The 16,772-nt window shown below is 38.0% G+C and overlaps 1 protein-coding gene across 1 annotated transcript in view; it reads left to right on the forward strand.

Moving 5' to 3' along the window:
- The window catches only part of LOC143028281 (solute carrier family 15 member 1-like), a 170,089-nt gene that overhangs the window by 16,677 nt on the left and 136,640 nt on the right, over positions 1–16,772 (forward strand). The window lies entirely within an intron of this gene.

The raw sequence follows: 16,772 nt of genomic DNA on the forward strand, positions 1-16,772 counted from the left end.
TTGGCGACGAACCCGATGTGGGATAGCAGCTCCAGTAGAACTCCAAACTTTAGCCCATCCATCCGGACCATCAAGTGTGGCTCTGGCTTCATCTGTGAATAAGACCTGTTGGAAGTTTGTTTTCATGTATTTTTCTGCCCACGCAATACGTTTTTCCTTGTGAGTTCTGTTCAAGGGAGGTCTGGAAATGGGCTTCACGTTCCTGGCCATCTCATTCAAGACACTGCATCTGGTCTTTCTGGACATCGGATCAACGCCAGCTTTTGCAAAAATGGAGGCGCTGGTGCCATTGGGTTCCCTATTGACCTGCCTGCGTATTTTTCGCATATCACGAGGGGAAATGCTTCTTCTGGTGCCCTTATCTTTCCTTGGTGTGGTGCTGGGCTTCTCCACAAAAGAAGCCAAGGTTCTCTTGTCCCTTCCCAGTTCCTTGGCTAAATCCAGAAGAGTCAGTCCTTCTGCAAGGCCTGCTACAATCCTTTGCTTTTCAGTAGCAGTCAATCGTACATTTCTGGGCATTTTCACAAACCTGCAATAAAGCGAGAAACAGTGAATATGACTCCAAAATACATAAATGCCTATAACTTAGAAAATATCGTATAGATTTGAAACATATTTTGGTGGCTTACCTTTTTAGGAGTACTCTCACAGTGTGCAAAATTTCAAACTTTTATTATTGATATCATTCAAGTTATTAACAAAATTACGATCTGCAAAAAAGCGAGAAACACAGTTTATATATATATACATATATATATACATATGTATATACATATATATATACATATATATATATACATATATATATATGTCTCCTCCATTCTCCCATTTCTGGCCCAAGATCTTTCTCGGCACCGCATTTTCGAAAACCTTAACCTTTGTACCATCTCCACTGTCATCGTCCACGTTTCGCATCCATACAATTGGCCTTATAATGATATATATCTTATACTTGCTATTCAGGCTTATATTTCGTTTTTTTTTTTCTTCAAAAATACTCTTTGCACCGTAAAAGCATCTGGTAGTTGCCGCAAATCCTGCTCTAATTTTCCTAGTCTTATCATTTTTATTGTGTACTGTAGATTCCAGGTACAGTACTTGAACTCTGATACCATTTCATATTCTTCACCGTTGATCAGCACTGGTCTTTGCTGCTCTGGTATCCCAATTTTCTTGCAGTTTCTTCAAATACTTGTGTGCTTTTAATCAAGTTGTATTCATTTTCCTTTATGATGGCTGAAATCTATAAATTTTCTAGCAGTTTCTTCAAATACTTCTATACTTCTAATCAAGTTTTCATTTTCCACTAAAATGTCTGGATTCCAGATTTTCTTGCAGTTTCTTCAAATACTGCTAGGCTTCTAATCAAGTTTTCATTTTCCTCTGTGATGTTTGGAATCCAGAATTTATTGCAATTTCTTCAAATACTGCAATGTTTCTAATCAGGCTTTTTTCATTTTCTTCTGTCATGTCAATACCGTCTACATATCCTAAAACTCCAACACATTCCATCCTCGATATCTGTTCCTTCTGGACTGCGGTATTTCACTCTCTTAAGGAGAAGATTGAACAGTAATGGGGGGCAGAAGACAGCCCTATTTTAATCCTGTCCTTATCTCGACAGCTGTTGATGTTGCTCAACTTTAACTGAAGCTGTGGTTCTTCCATGTCCTGCTTGAATCACTTTTATTCATTTTTTATGAGATAGGAAATGTATTTAAGGCTTTTGAAGAACATTGTCGAAACTTAAGAGAATAAGTCCTTTTTCGAGATCCTGAATTTTCTTTACACCACACTTTTCAAATATTTTCCCTTCCATATATATATATATATATATATTTATATATATATATATATTATATATATATATAGAGAGAGAGAGGAAGAGTAGAAAAACAAGTGTTTTTATAACGTATTCACCCCCCCCCCCCTAAATCATTAGGGAAAAAAATCGAGTAAATTTACCCTCGTTTCCGGACAGTTTATCTTTTGAAAGAAATAATAAAAACAACAATACTACTACCACTGTTAATGATAACATAATCAAAATAGCAATAATTATAATGATAGTGATAGTAATAATGATAATGATTTTAGTAATGATAATGATTTTAGTAATAATAATAATGATCTCGAGTGGGTGAAGAATTCGAGTTGAAAGAAACTGATTCCTCTCGATTGTGAAGAAATCGTACGACGCAGTATTTCCTCTGCCATCATTCGTAGTCGTAATGATAAGATAATCTTGTGAAGTGATATGGCTATATTGGCGTAATTTCTTGAGCCTCTTAGGCTTGTAAGCAGCAAAAATAAGAAAACGGGGTAATCAGGACAAAAAATACTTAGAACAAGCAGGGCTGTGGAGTCGGAACACAAAACCTCCGACTCCGACTCCGACTCTTCTATTTTTGGCACCGACTCCGACTCCTCTTCATGTAATTAACTGATTATGGGCTACATATTTTATAAAGCCTATACAACACACATACACTCCAATCTTGAGTAGACTTATATCATTATAACTGGTTTATATCAAAGAATAAAGATATATGTTATAGTGTGGCTTTCCTGTTTGACCTCTTTATTAATACTTTATCACTGAAGTAGAGATTTTTTGAAAGGATATTGAAGAAAATTCAGTAAAATAAAGATTCCATAATGTACCTCTTGATTTAACTACATACTGGTACTGCTATGCGATTATTGCGATGTACATTACTCTGGTTCTGGAACCGATCTTATCGATACGAGTTCAATACAAGATACAGCTGAACATGTTTGAAACGTGAAACTTTTTTTCAACTTTAAACATCCATATTTCAATAATTCAATGTTAAAAAGTGTAGAGGGGACAAAGAAGGGGAAAGGAGAGAAGAGATAGTATTGCGTTAGTCTACAGTTGAAATCATAATTATCCTACTGTTTGGCAGCACAGCAGTGGGGGAAACCACCAAACTGATGGAGTGATGGAAACGACGCATATGGAACTTGACAGGAATATTACAGCTCCCGTGACTGTGTGTCAACAAAAGGTGGAAAATGGAGGTGTCTATCTAATTCATTCAAGTAATACTTTGGATGTTTATCGCTCTATGTATAAATTTGAAAGCCAGCGTTGCACTAGGACGTTTTGGGAGTTTAGTGGAATGACCACGAAGATAAGACGATGAGATTTATTTCATTATATATATATATATATATATATATATATATATATATATATATATATTATATATATATATATATATATATATATATATATATATATATATATATATATAATCTACTTATAAGGAGTGTGCACTGCATAACTCTACAGACTAAACGAAGGCATTATAAAGCGTAAATTTAACTGGAGTCGGGAGTCGGTATATTTTTACCGACTCCGACTCCGACTCCGACTCCAGTGACCGTAATTGCTTCCGACTCCGACTCCGACTCCACAGCCCTGAGAACAAGCGTATATTAATTCTTTATATTGTATTATCAGTATTATCATTAGTATTATTGTTATTGCTGTTATTACTATTATTATTATAATTTATGATGATGGTAGAGGTTACAAGGTTGGATAGAGTGAGAAACGAGGAGGTGAGGAGGAGAGGGGGTGGAAAAGGAGAGGGCAGATAGGGGTGATGAAAGAGTATTGGGATGGTTTGGACACATGGAAAGAACTAGTAAAGAAAGATTAGTAAAAGAAGTGTAGAAAGCAGGGGTAGATTGAATGAACTTGAGGGGACGACCGAGAACGAAATTGATGGATGGGGTGAAAGGGGCTTTGAGCAAGAGGAGAATGTTGAGCAAAGGGAGAAGACAGGAGGTAAGGATGAGTGGAGAAAGGCTGTGTCCCATCACCCACGAGGAGCTAAAGTGAGAGAGAGGAAAGGGTGGTGGGTGGGAGTGGGTACGTGACTTGGCTTCCTCCCTTATAAGGGGGAAAAAGCCCTTGGCATATAGATAGATTACTATTAATATTAATGTTGTTATCGGTGCTACTACTACTATTATTACTATTATTGTATCCATTAATATAATTATTATTATTATTATTATTATAACTTTTATTATTATTATTATTATTATTATTATTATTATTATTATTATTGCTTTTATTATTATATTCATTATATTTATAATAACTATTATTATTCAGAGATGGAGAGAGTGAGTGGTTTGAGATAAAGGTATAACTTCGCTAGGGACGTGTTATGTCGATTTGGCTGTTGAGTTTATACATGGACAGGGTGGTGCGAGAGGTGAATGCAAGGGTAATGGGTCGGGGATTGGAAATGGTTAAAGAAAATGGAGAAAAGTGGGAGATAAGCCACTTGTATGCTGATGACACTGCGCTTGTAGCAGGACCAGAGGAGTGATTAAGGAAAATAGTGACAGTTTGGGAAGGTGTGCGAAAGAAGGAAGTTAAAGATAAATGTGGGTAAAAGTAAGGTGATGAGATGTACAAGGGGAGAATATGGCATCAAACTGGAAGTACTTAGCGAGAGAGACTGGAGAAAGTGGATAGTTTTAGATACTTGGGTGCGAATGTGGCGGGAATGGGAGGAGTGGAGGTAGAATGTAGGTTGAGAGAAGCAAGTAAATACCTTGGGGGATTAAAAAGTGTAATGAGAAATAGACATTTGGGAAATGATGCCAAGAGATTGTATGAAGGAGTGATTGTGCCAACAGCACTGTATGGGGCAGAAACATGGAACATAAGAGAGGAAGAGTTTGAATGTGTTTGAGATGAGGTGCCTGAGAAGTATGAATGGGGTTACTAGGATGGATAGAGTGAGAAACGAGAAGGTGAGGAGGAGGAGAAAGGGGTGGAAAGGGAGTTGGGAGTTAGAGTTAATGAAAGTATTGGGATGGTTTGGACACATGGAAAGAATGAGTGAAGAAAGATTAGTATAAGAGGTGTGGAAGGCAGAGATGGAAGGAGTGAACATGAGGGGGCGACCAAGGATGAGATGGATGGATGGGGTAAAAGGGGCATTGGGAAAGAGGGTAATGTCTGTTGAGGAAGGACGGGAGAAGACGGAAGATAGGGGTGAATGGAGAATGTGTAGATGTTGCTGTGATGCATTGAAAGGAGGGGATGGGGAATGAGGAAATATGTGTGGGAAAAAAATTGACGCAGCCCGAAGGGATTTCTCATCGTCTTCTCTTTTTCTGTATGAGGAGACGGAGAAAGGGGGTCACCGATTAAATGAAGCGGCCTTGCTGTGGATGTGCTGTGTCTTGCGACACTGCTTCTAACCCAGGGCAGTGGGTGAGATGCAGGGATGCCCTGTCATCCAAGAGGAGCCAATATAAGAGGGAGGGAGGGGGGTGAATAGGAGTGGAGTATGCGGGGATGGAATGGGTGGGAGAGGATTTTATGCCTTTGTTTTTTGACTACATCCCTTTCAAGGGGGAAAAAGTCTGGTATATGTATTATTATAATTATTTTTATTATCATACTTCTTTTAGAAGACCCAACTTTACACACATAGTCGGTCACTAGTAAGCTTTCCACAGCGGTTATTGCTTGCAATACAGTTCCAAGTTTTGAATAAGGTACATAGATAATATCCTGTGTTTTTTTCCCTGTTTGGATACTTGTAATTTATTCTTTTAGTCTGTATCTACTGTAATCTCGTTATGGACAGAAAGGTCTTCTGCGGGCATGAGGCTTAGCCTTTGTAAGAAGAAATCCAAGGAGGAAGATCAAAGATACAGGGAGGGAAAGAAAGAACAAGATAAAAAAGAGGGAGGGAGAGAAAAAAAGGGCGGCTTGATTGTTGAGGTTGGCTCAGAACCCTGTAGAAAAAAAGTAAAAATAACTAAAAGAAATAGATAAATAAATAAATAATTTGCCGCTCATGATAAATATGCTTGCTGTGGCTCCATCTTGTGATAAAAAAAATCAAGGGGATTGGGAAGTTTAACCTTCGACCCTCGAGTTCTTCCTCGGGACACGAAAGCGACACTTCCGTGTTCTTGACTGGCACTGGTGCCATTGTAGTCGGGTGCCACCCAACCCACCGGGGGATTTGACGCTATTGTCCGATAGTGGCACCTATTAACCCAAGACCTTTATATATGCGTCAGATTGAAAATGATATTGTGAGCATTTGTGTCCTGATAGCTTTGGTCGTAACCCTCAGTATTTATTATTTGTGATTTTATCAAGAAGTAGGTGTGAATCCATTGTCAACTGACTTACTAAATAGTTTCGTTAACTGTTCACAGATTTCATATTTACACTTTTGGAACTCTCGGGAACAAAATCGTCTGGACCCGTGGATTTTGACTACATTATCCTTGCTAATAATGATGTAGTTAGTCTGCTTCTCTCTTCCTCGGCCAAGATCGTGTTGCAGTTAGGTGCTATATCTATCCTCTGTTTTGTAAGTACTGTTGTCTGGTTATTTGGTCCTTAAGTCGGGTACAGACACGCGGACAGAACATCGTAAAGTAACAAAAAACGCCTGTGTGGACGGGACCTCGTAACGTCACTGCGTTACACCCGAGCGAACGCGTTGGGGGTCGATGGGGAGGTAGGTACGCTTATGTATGACTGATATTTTGAGGCAACCAGAAGGGATTTCTTCCCGTCTTCTCTTTTTCTGCATGAGGGGACGGAGAGCGGGGGGGGGGGCACGCCGATTAAGTAAAGCGGCCTTGTTCTGGATGTACTATGTCTCGCTACATTGCTTATGACCCAGAGGAGTGGGAGGGATACAGGGATGACCCGTCATCCATGAGGAGCTAAGATGAGAGCGGGGAAAGGGTGGTGGACGGGAGTGGAATGGGTAGGAGTAGGTACATGCCTTTGATTTGGCTACCTCCCTTGTAAGGAGGAAAAAGTTCTTGGTGTGTGTGTGTGTGTGTGTGTAGTTATCATTTATTTATTCTCATTAATTTACCTATTAATACATTTTCTATTTTTGTTTATATATTTTAGCATTATTTTCCTTCTAATAATGATAATAGTAGTAGTAGAAGTAGTAGTAGTTATAATAATGGTAATGATGATGATAACAATAAAAGTAATAATAGTGATGGTAGTGATAATTGTAATATTGATAATAATGATAATGACAACGATAACAGTAATTAATCAGCCCCATACCTTGTGAACTGGTGGCGCAGTCGGAAGCGTGCAGGTCTCGTAACCTTAAAGTCACGTAGTCGAGTCCCGCGGTGAATGTTACCCATTCCCAGCAGTCCCCAAAACAGCGCAAGTACATAGGCCACAGGTGACGGCTTCGGCCGCAGCTAATTAGCACCTGGCGCCAGCTACTCAGCACCTTCTGGCGCCAGCTACTCAGCACCTTCTGGTGCATTGACCCTCTTGGCACCGTCGGTTCTTGTAGTTGCCATTCTTTGTCGTCAGCTTAATGTTATCTAAAGTCGGGTAGAGAAGTGGAGATAGGCGTTGTATCATCATGAATCGATGTAACAGTCTCCGTACTGCTTGTCAACACACTCGTCTACATATTATGGGACTAATGAGCGGAATACGCGCGCGCGCACACACACACACACACACACACACACACACACACACACACACACACACACACACACACACACACACACACACACACACACACACACACACACACACACACACACACACACACACACACACACACACAACTGATTGACCTTTGAGTGAACATAAAAGGTCAATCAGGTATGGTCAAAAGAATTCAGCCGCGTTCCAACACGTAAATGAATTAAATCACCGGACGGATTGGGACAAATCTGAATTTATTTACAAATCTGGTTGTGGGTTCAGAAGGAAAATGGTGGAATCACCTTTAATAGACTATCTGCCCACTATGAATATTTCGAAGGGTCAAAAGACCCCAGACATAACATCAGGATTATTCATTACAAAACAAATTGTTAACGGGTATCCTCCCCCTCCCCGTGACCCGACCTCTTGTCATCCTCAGGTCACTAGGGAGTGAGGATAGTGATATTTACTCCTTCCCTAGTTCCTTTTCCTTTGTAAGAGGTTGCTATTTAAGATAGCATCCTCCTCCCACTTTGTATTACTGAAGAGGATTGCAGTTTGCAATCGAAATGTATAGATTCGCTTATTCAACTCTTTCTTCCGACTGTGGTGTCAGTTGTATTTTCCTAGTTGTATTTACCTAGTTGTATTTTACGGGAAGGGGAGCTATGCTCGTGGTGTCCCGTTTTCGTATCTCATTTTATCTAAACTATTTTTAAATTCATGTATTGTTTTTGCACACACCACTTTCTCATCTAACTTGTTCCAACTGTCTATTACTCTGTGAGGAAAGCTGTTCCTTTTCAGGTCTCTTCTATAGCTGTCTTTTTTTATTTTCTTTCCATGTCCTCTTGTATTTCTGTCATCCCATTTTATCAGATTCTCTCTATCAGTAATTTCTATGCCTTTCATGATTCTGTAAATAGCTATCAAATCTCCTCTCTCTCTTCTTTGCTCTAGTGTCTGTAGTTCAAGTTTTGCTAGTCTCTCTTCATATGATAGTTTTGAGAGTGTTGGTGCCAATTTTGTAATTGCTCTTTGTATTCTTTCAAGTTTTTTATGCATTTTTTTTGCACTTGGTGACCATATCGTTGCTGCATATTCCAATCTTGGTCTTATCAGGGCGATTAGAATTTTCTTCACCATTTCTTCATCCAGGTATGTAAATGCAACTTTGATTGTTCTTATTAAATTATAGGTTTCTCCAAAAATCTTATTTATGTTTCTCAGGTGACATATTCATAACAATGACTCCCAGGTCCTTTTCATTTTCTACTTTTTTTATTCCTTCTTCTCCCAATTTATATGATCCTGTTATTCTGTTTTTACTTTTTCCAAATTCCATTATACTACACTTTTGTATTGAACTCCATCTCCCACTTCCTACTCCATTCCTGTACTTTATTTAGATCTCTTTGTAGTGATTCACAATCTTCTTCCGTGTTCACTTTTTTCAATAGTTTTGCATCATCTGCAAAAAAGCTCATATAGCTTTCAATTCCTTCATCCATATCATTAATATATATAGCAAACATTATTGGGGCCAGAACTGTTCCTTGTGGAACACCGCTTATTACTTCATCCCATTTTGAGTGTTGATCTCTTATCACTACTCTCATTTTTCTTTCTTGCAAAAAGTCTTCCATCCAATTTAGCAGTTTTCCCTGTATTCCTCCTTGAGTTTCTAATTTCTTAAGCAACTTCTTATGTGGTACTTTGTCAAAAGCTTTTTTTAGGTCTAGAAATGCACAATCAGCCCATCCATCTCTTTCTTGTATTATATCTATTAGCCTTGAATAGAAACATATTAAATTGGTGACGCATGATCGTCCTTGTCTGAATCCAAATTGCCTTGGATTGAGCACGTTGTTTGTTTTTCTAAATATTTTACCCATCTATTTTTGACAATTCTTTCAATTTTTTTTTGCTATTGTACTTGTTAGAGAGACTGGTCTATAGTTGGTATGGTCTTCTTTATTTCCTCCTTTATATATAGGTACTATATTTGCTTTTTTCCAATCTTCTGGAACTTTACCTTCTTTCAAGGAACTGTTTATTATGCTATGTATTATGTCTGCCATTTCATTCCTGCATTCTTTCAAAATCCAGTTTGCTATTTCATCTGCTCCATGTGATTTTCTGACATCAAGATTACTCAAGTGTTTCAATATTTCATTCTTTGTTACTTCTATTTCTTTCATAGGGGGGACTTTCTCTTTCCATTCGATCTCTTCAGGTTGTATGTTCTCCCTTGTAAAGACTGATTTAAAATGTTTGTTCATAATTTCCGCCATTTCAATTTCCTCTGTGTATTCAACTCCTCCTTGTCTTAATTTCTCCAAATCTTGTTTGTTTTTCAGTTTGTTGTTTACAAATCTGTAGAATAGTTTTGGTTGATCTTTACATTTTTCTATGACATCTTTTTCATATTTTCTCTTTTCCTCTCTGCACGCTTGTACATATTCATTTCTATAACAAGTATATATTTTCCATTTTTCTGGTCTTTTGTTTTTCTTCCATTTGGTCCAAGCTTTGTCTCTTTTGTCTTTTTATCTCCCTACAACTTTTGTTGTACCAGCATTTTACATATTTTTCTTGTTTTTGTCTTGGGACATACTTTTCTACTCCTTTTTTATAGATTTTTGTCAAAATATTCCATTTCTCTTCTACTGTTGTATCTTCTTTGTGTATTCTTTCCCAGTTTTCATTTTGGAAGAATTCTCTTATTTTATCAAAATTTGTTTTTTCATACATCAATCTTCCTTTTCTATATTGTTAATTTCTTTTCATGTATTTTTTCTCATTTAGTTCTAGTTCTATCAATATGTGGTCACTTTTGCTTATTGGTGCCTGGTATTCTATCTTTTCCACTATTTTAGGTTCTGATGTGATTATTAGGTCTAGTCTCGATGGTTCTTCTTCATTTCTATACCTAGTGTTCTCTTGAATCCATTGTGTCATTGTGTGGTCAATAATCATCTCAAGTAGAACACTTCCCCATGAGTCTTCTCCACCATTTACGGTCATCTCTTCCCAGCATATTTCTTTGTAATTATAGTCGCCCATCATAACTATTCTTCCTCCATCTTCCATTATCTCGTTTAGTGTTACTCTTGTCTCTTCTAACATGCTTTTATGTTCATTCTCTTCCCATGAGGCTGTTTTTGGGGGCACGTAGTTTATTACAAACTTTCTGCTCTTCTTATCTCTATCTTCTACTTCTATCATAATCATCTCTACTCTATTCTTCCCATATGTGACTCTCTTCACGTTTATATCCTTCTTAGTCAGGAACATAACTCCACCCCCTTGTTTAAACTTTCTGTTTCTAATCCAATAATTATATGCATTGTGTCCTATGCTGTTGGGTGGTAGTGGGCCTTTTAATTTTGTCTCAACAATTCCCATTATGTCCGGATCTTTTTCTTTCAGATATTTGTTCAGTTCATTCAGTCCTGTTATTAATCCATCTATATTTGTGTAGGATACTCTTAACTTTCTGTTATTTCCATTGTATTCTCTGTTTCTTTTGTGTTTCTCTCTTTTATGTTCCATTTCTTCAATTTCATATTCACTACTCTCCAGTAGAATTCTTGTTTTTCTGTCTCCGTTCTGGTCTCGTTTTTTTTTTTTTTAGCTTCATGTCTTTTCCTTATTTCCTCCTCTCTTTCCTCTTTATTCATTTCCCTTTTTATCCATAACTTTTTATATTGTTCACTTGTTGCTAGTTTCCCTGTTTCGGATAAGATATTCTCTGCCGTCGTTTGTGACCTGAATTTAATCTTAATTGGTCTGGTCTTGTCTGTACTATATTTCCCGAACCTGAATTTCTCTTCGATTTGTTTAATTATTTCTGGCTCATCTTCCTGAACTAATTCTAGTAAATTTCTTACTTTTTCATTTTCCTCTTTGATTCTTGTGGTTCTATCTGGGATATGTTTCTCTTCCATTCCTAATATAATTATACATTTCTTTCTATCTGCTAAGTCTCTTACCATATTCTCCTTCTGTCTCATCACTTTAATAACTGAGTCTTCAGTTTGTTCTTTCATTTGCTGTTTGATTATGTCAGTAAATGCAACTTTGCTGTTTTCTTGGATTTTTTTCCAACCCTCCTTGTTGTCCTTATTATTCTCCTTTAAGACTTTATTCTCCTGTTTTACTTCTTTTAACTGTTTTTTTAATTTTTCAATTTCCTTAGTTAAGTTTTTGTTCGCCTTCTCTAGTTCTTCCAATTTTTCAACCCTCTGCACAATGTTGTTAACGTGACCGAACCTAAGCTCCCAGTGCTCGATCATCTTATCGAGCTTCTCTTCTAGTCTTTTTAATCGGGGGTGGGGGGGGGGTTGTGTCCCCCCACCCTCTTTAAATCCCTGGAAAATATTCTCATCACCTTCTACTGTATTGCTCTTATCTATACTTCTAATCTTTACATTTTTGTTAGACATTTCGTCGTCGCTAAATTGGTCCGGACCTCTTTTGTTTAGATGGCGTCTGCCTGCCTGGGCCAAGTCCTCACCTTCCTCATTTCCTTCCATTTCCCTCAGTAATCCCTCCCCTTCTCCTTTTTCCTCACTTTCCTCTACACCACGAGCAATCCCCCCCCACCCTGTTAATACAATAGGTACTTCCTTTGCTTCGGGATCCACGAAATTTCACTTTTTCTTCAGAACGTCTTCTAAGCCGTCCGTTCGTTGAAGTGTGTGTGTGTGTGTGTGTGTGTTTAATGTTAGTATGCACAGGAAGAATATATTTTTGTAGACATACGAGATCACATGATACTGCGATTTCTCAGTAAAAGTTGTGACGTGACGTTCTTGTAAAGGATTACAAAGGCGGAGCATGCCGACAGGAGACCTTTTGATCCATATCTAGGTCGGATGCGAAAAAAAAATCATATTAATAAAACAATAAATAAAAACTATAATAATGTAAATAACAAATAAAATACATAAATAAATGCATAGGTATAGTTAAATAATAAACAAACAGGTAAATAGTAACGATATTTATATTTAGAAAATTCCAGATACTAGATATACTTTCTAATGTTCTGGGACACCGTAGTTTTTAATTGCGTCTCCCGAACATACGACATTTCTGAATGTGTAATTTCTGTTTATCAATGTGTATTGGTACGTCCATTTGGCATGGTTATCGGAAACAGCAACAAGGACAATATTTTTATTTTTTTTTAATTTAAGAAATACTTGAACTTGAGACGATTCTGTGAACGAAAGGACTCGTCCATCATTTTTTTTTTTTTCATAATGTATTGATCATGTCATGAGACTCGATGACGTTAGTGGAATGTTCATAATGACTAAGCACATTGTCGATCCTCTTCTCTACGGCGGAGTGGTGGTGGTGGGGGGAGGGGGAAATGAATGAAATAATTTGGCGACAGCCAGAATAAGATTTTTTTGACAAGTGTTTTACATTTGTTTTTAATAGCGAGTTTTTGTTAACAGGTTTGAAATATGGAGATTAACATGCACGCACACCCATATATATGTATATACATATATGTATATATATATATATATATTGTATATGCACATACACACATACATATATATATATATATATATATATGTGTGTGTGTGTGTGTGTGTGTGTAAAAGGGTGGTAGATGGGAGTGGAATGGGTGGGAGTGGGTGCATACCTCTTGAGTTGTGTGTGTGTATGTGTATGTACGTACGTATATACAGGTTTGAGTCACTCCTTTGTTAACGCCTGCATCATTGTGGCACTTTTTAAAAAAGTTGGTCTCGATCGAACAAGATCTGTTTCAGTCTCGAGTTTGCGTCCTCAGATGAAGGAAGTCCTATGATCCAGAGTAATAATTAAAGGAATACATAATTCTGGAGAAGTGACGTCAACGGGAAGAAAGCGCCCAGAAACGACTCGGCTCCGTCAGAGGGAAAGTAACAATATTTTGGGGGTTTTTCGTGGATTTGGAGAAAGCGTATGACAGGATATAGACTGAGTGAAGTCTGTTGAAGGTGGTCATAGTTTTTACGTAGGTAGTAGGGCATGGAAAAGGTCTTTGGTATGTATGTATGTATGTACTCGTATTTATGTATGTGTCCATGTATTTTTTATTTTTTGTGTGAATTTTTTTGCACTATGTATGTATGTGTGTGTAGTTGAAATTATTTGAAGACGCAGTATTGCAGAGAACAGGGAGAGGGTGAAGATTACCAATAATAAAAGAAACACTGATAATAGGGTTTTAGTGGAATTGTATTATCAGTAATGTCCTTGAATCATCCAGGAGTTTTATTTCTGCCTCAGGGAAGACAAACAAGATTCTAGGACTAATGGCGCGATATTTATACTTAAAGAATTCAAATTTCATCAACTAATTATGGATTGTAGTTCATTTAGCCACTCCTTATTGTGTGCTCGTGGGTCATCCAATGGATGCTGGTCTTGCATATGTTTAGTAGTGGGTTCGAATCCCGCACTCCTTCCCGATTCCCAGCAGCGACTGTTACCTGCCGCAGCAGTCCAAGGCTTGGGCTAGGCGCCTCACTTTCTTCTAAGTCGTTCACATTTGGATTATGTTTTTCCCGTCTAGTTTCCGAATTTTCATTAAAGAAAAAAATGAAAAAATGGAAAGAGCACAACGACGAACTTGAAAACGGAACTCGGTGTCGGAAAGAAATCATATGAAAAAATCGAGAGAAACAGAAAGACTATTAACTAAACTCGATTCGAATGGAATAAAAAGTAACTTGCCAAGTTGGATTAAAAACTGGACGAACCATCAGCGAGCTGTTCTGAATGGTAAACCTTCTAGATGAAGATATGAGTGGAGTTCCTCAGAGTTCAGTTTACGGGCTATTTCTCATAGTAAATATCGATGACATTGACTGTGGACTAATGTCTCCAAATTTGCTGGTGATACAAAGCTATACGGAATAGCAAATTATCATTCAAATCAAGTGGATATTCAAGGAGATTTAGATAAACTAGAGCAGTGGTCTCAAAAGTGGATAGTGAAATTTAACCCACGCAAGTATAAAGTTAAACATATAGGTAAACAGATAATAAATATGACTGCAAATTATTTGTTTTAAAAATGGAGAATGAAAAGGATCTTGGTGTAATATCAGCAACGACCTTAAACATCAAAGCATTGCATATATACCGCCAGGAAAAACAAATATGACACTAGGATTGGTAACGCGATCTTTTGACTCGAAAAGTCCAGCAATCGTCACTCAGTTCATGGCAAGGGCAACTTTTTTAAATGTGGGTGCCAAAATCAGCCAAATATCTTATACCAAATTGTCTCGTGTGTCAACGGAGTAAAATTATAGGTGTATGGGCTTAAAATTGTACGAGTATAGATCCCCCCTCCCTTCTCCAACTATAAGGGCCCCAATCCGCCGCCCAGCTCAGCTAGCGGTTAGGTACCAATGGTCATACAAAAGAAGTTGGAGAGTTATTATAAACATCATTGTTGTTATTATTATTAATATTGTTGTTATTATAATAATAATAATAATGATAATATAGCAGCTATATGTTTTAAGGTGAACTCTGGGTTTCACGTGCCGGAAGGAAGTTGTTAGTGTGCCAGGTTTTGCACGCGTGTCATGGGTTGCCCATCCCTGAAATGGATAATTGGTCCACCCACGGATAGGATAGGCTATTTTCTTATGGTCTCCAGACCTCATTAAAGGCAGTGATAGGTAAGAAAGTGTGCAGCAGCGAGCCACAAATTACAAAACGGTTAGAAAAACACTTAATCTTTTGAGAAAAAAAATCCCCTGGAAAAAAGGAGACTGAAATAAATATTTTAACTTTATTGTGGAGCCTCCCCTTAATACAATTTTGCCGATAAATGCGTCGTCTGTCAGTGGAATACGCTTCCAAACGAGGTAGTTTAATGTGATACAGAGCTTCCAGTGACCTTAATACGTGCCTTTTATATGTATATATATGTATATACATGTATACATATATATATATATATACATTTATATATACATATATATATACATATATATACATATATATATATTTCTAGGGCACAGGTTTTCACGTAGACAATTTTGATTAAAATCAACTGCGCTAATAGCTTTGGCTATCTTGAGGTTCAAATTCTTCAGTTTGAAGAATAATCTTTTGTCTTCACAGTTCAAAGTATGAACATAATCATTCATGATTTCAAAATCATGGAGAAGAGGGTGCAGTAAAAGGCGCTGCTGAATGCCAATGGTTATAATAACACAAGGTAACAGTACAAAAGCTGTTGACACAATCACCGAAAACTTAAGTCTTTTCGCCTCTCACGGAGGCTTCTTCAGGGTGAGAAGAACTATAATATCAAGGCTAACTAGGTCTGCTATCGTCGAAGATGAAGGGAAATGTGAATGGTCTCTGGCCGACTGTCAGTCCTTAAAAAGCAGGATGGTAAGGGTATTGGGAGAGGTCATCCCAATTTTTGGGAGAGGTCACTGGAGGTTAGAAGTTTCTGGGTGAGGTCACTAGGAGGAGATGTCAAGTGAAATCTCTGGGTGAGGTCACTAGTGGAAGGCGAGGACGACAGGAGTCTCTGGGGGAGGTCACTTGGAGAAGCGGGCGAAGTCGGAAGGGGGCCCTGGGTGAGGTCACTAGGCTGGGTAGGCAAGGACACCAGTCTTGTTCCGGAGCTTGTGGAGGAAAGTCTCGCTCGACTTCTGGTTATGGGTCCTGTGGGCTGGGAATTTTGAAGCTGCTGAGGGTTTTGGTGAAGGTATTGGTCTAGTTGGGGTTCGGATGCACCTTGATATATATATATATATATATATATATATATATATATATTTTTTTTTTTTTTGGGGGGGGGCATGATGTTCCTGGGGGCGGGCTGAAGGGAGGATGAAATCTGCAGCTTGCTGTATATTGATGGAGGGCCGTTGAGTAGTTATCGCAACAGCTTCAGCAATCTGCAGTCTTTTGAAATTTGTTTCGTTGTGGAGTATAACTGTATTGTGTATTAAAGTGTTAAGTGGTGGCTTCATGTCGTGGTGGTCAACAAAGTGTTGGAAGATAGAGCCTTGGTTTCGGTGGTATTGGAGGCGTCTTCTTAGTGTGGTGGAGGTTCTACCAATGTAGGAAAAGGAGCCGTCACAGCGGCCCTCCTGGCAAGAAAACTTTTAGACTACATTGGTAGGGGCTTCCTTAGGGATTTTTGGTGTTGTGTTGTTTTTCATAACTAGGGACCTAGTCAGGTTTGGCTTACAGTAAATTCTTATGTTGATTGTTGTGT

Source organism: Oratosquilla oratoria, chromosome 9, assembly GCF_046742065.1.
Source record: "Oratosquilla oratoria isolate Oo_2021 chromosome 9, ASM4674206v1, whole genome shotgun sequence".
NCBI classification, from domain to species: domain Eukaryota; kingdom Metazoa; phylum Arthropoda; class Malacostraca; order Stomatopoda; family Squillidae; genus Oratosquilla; species Oratosquilla oratoria.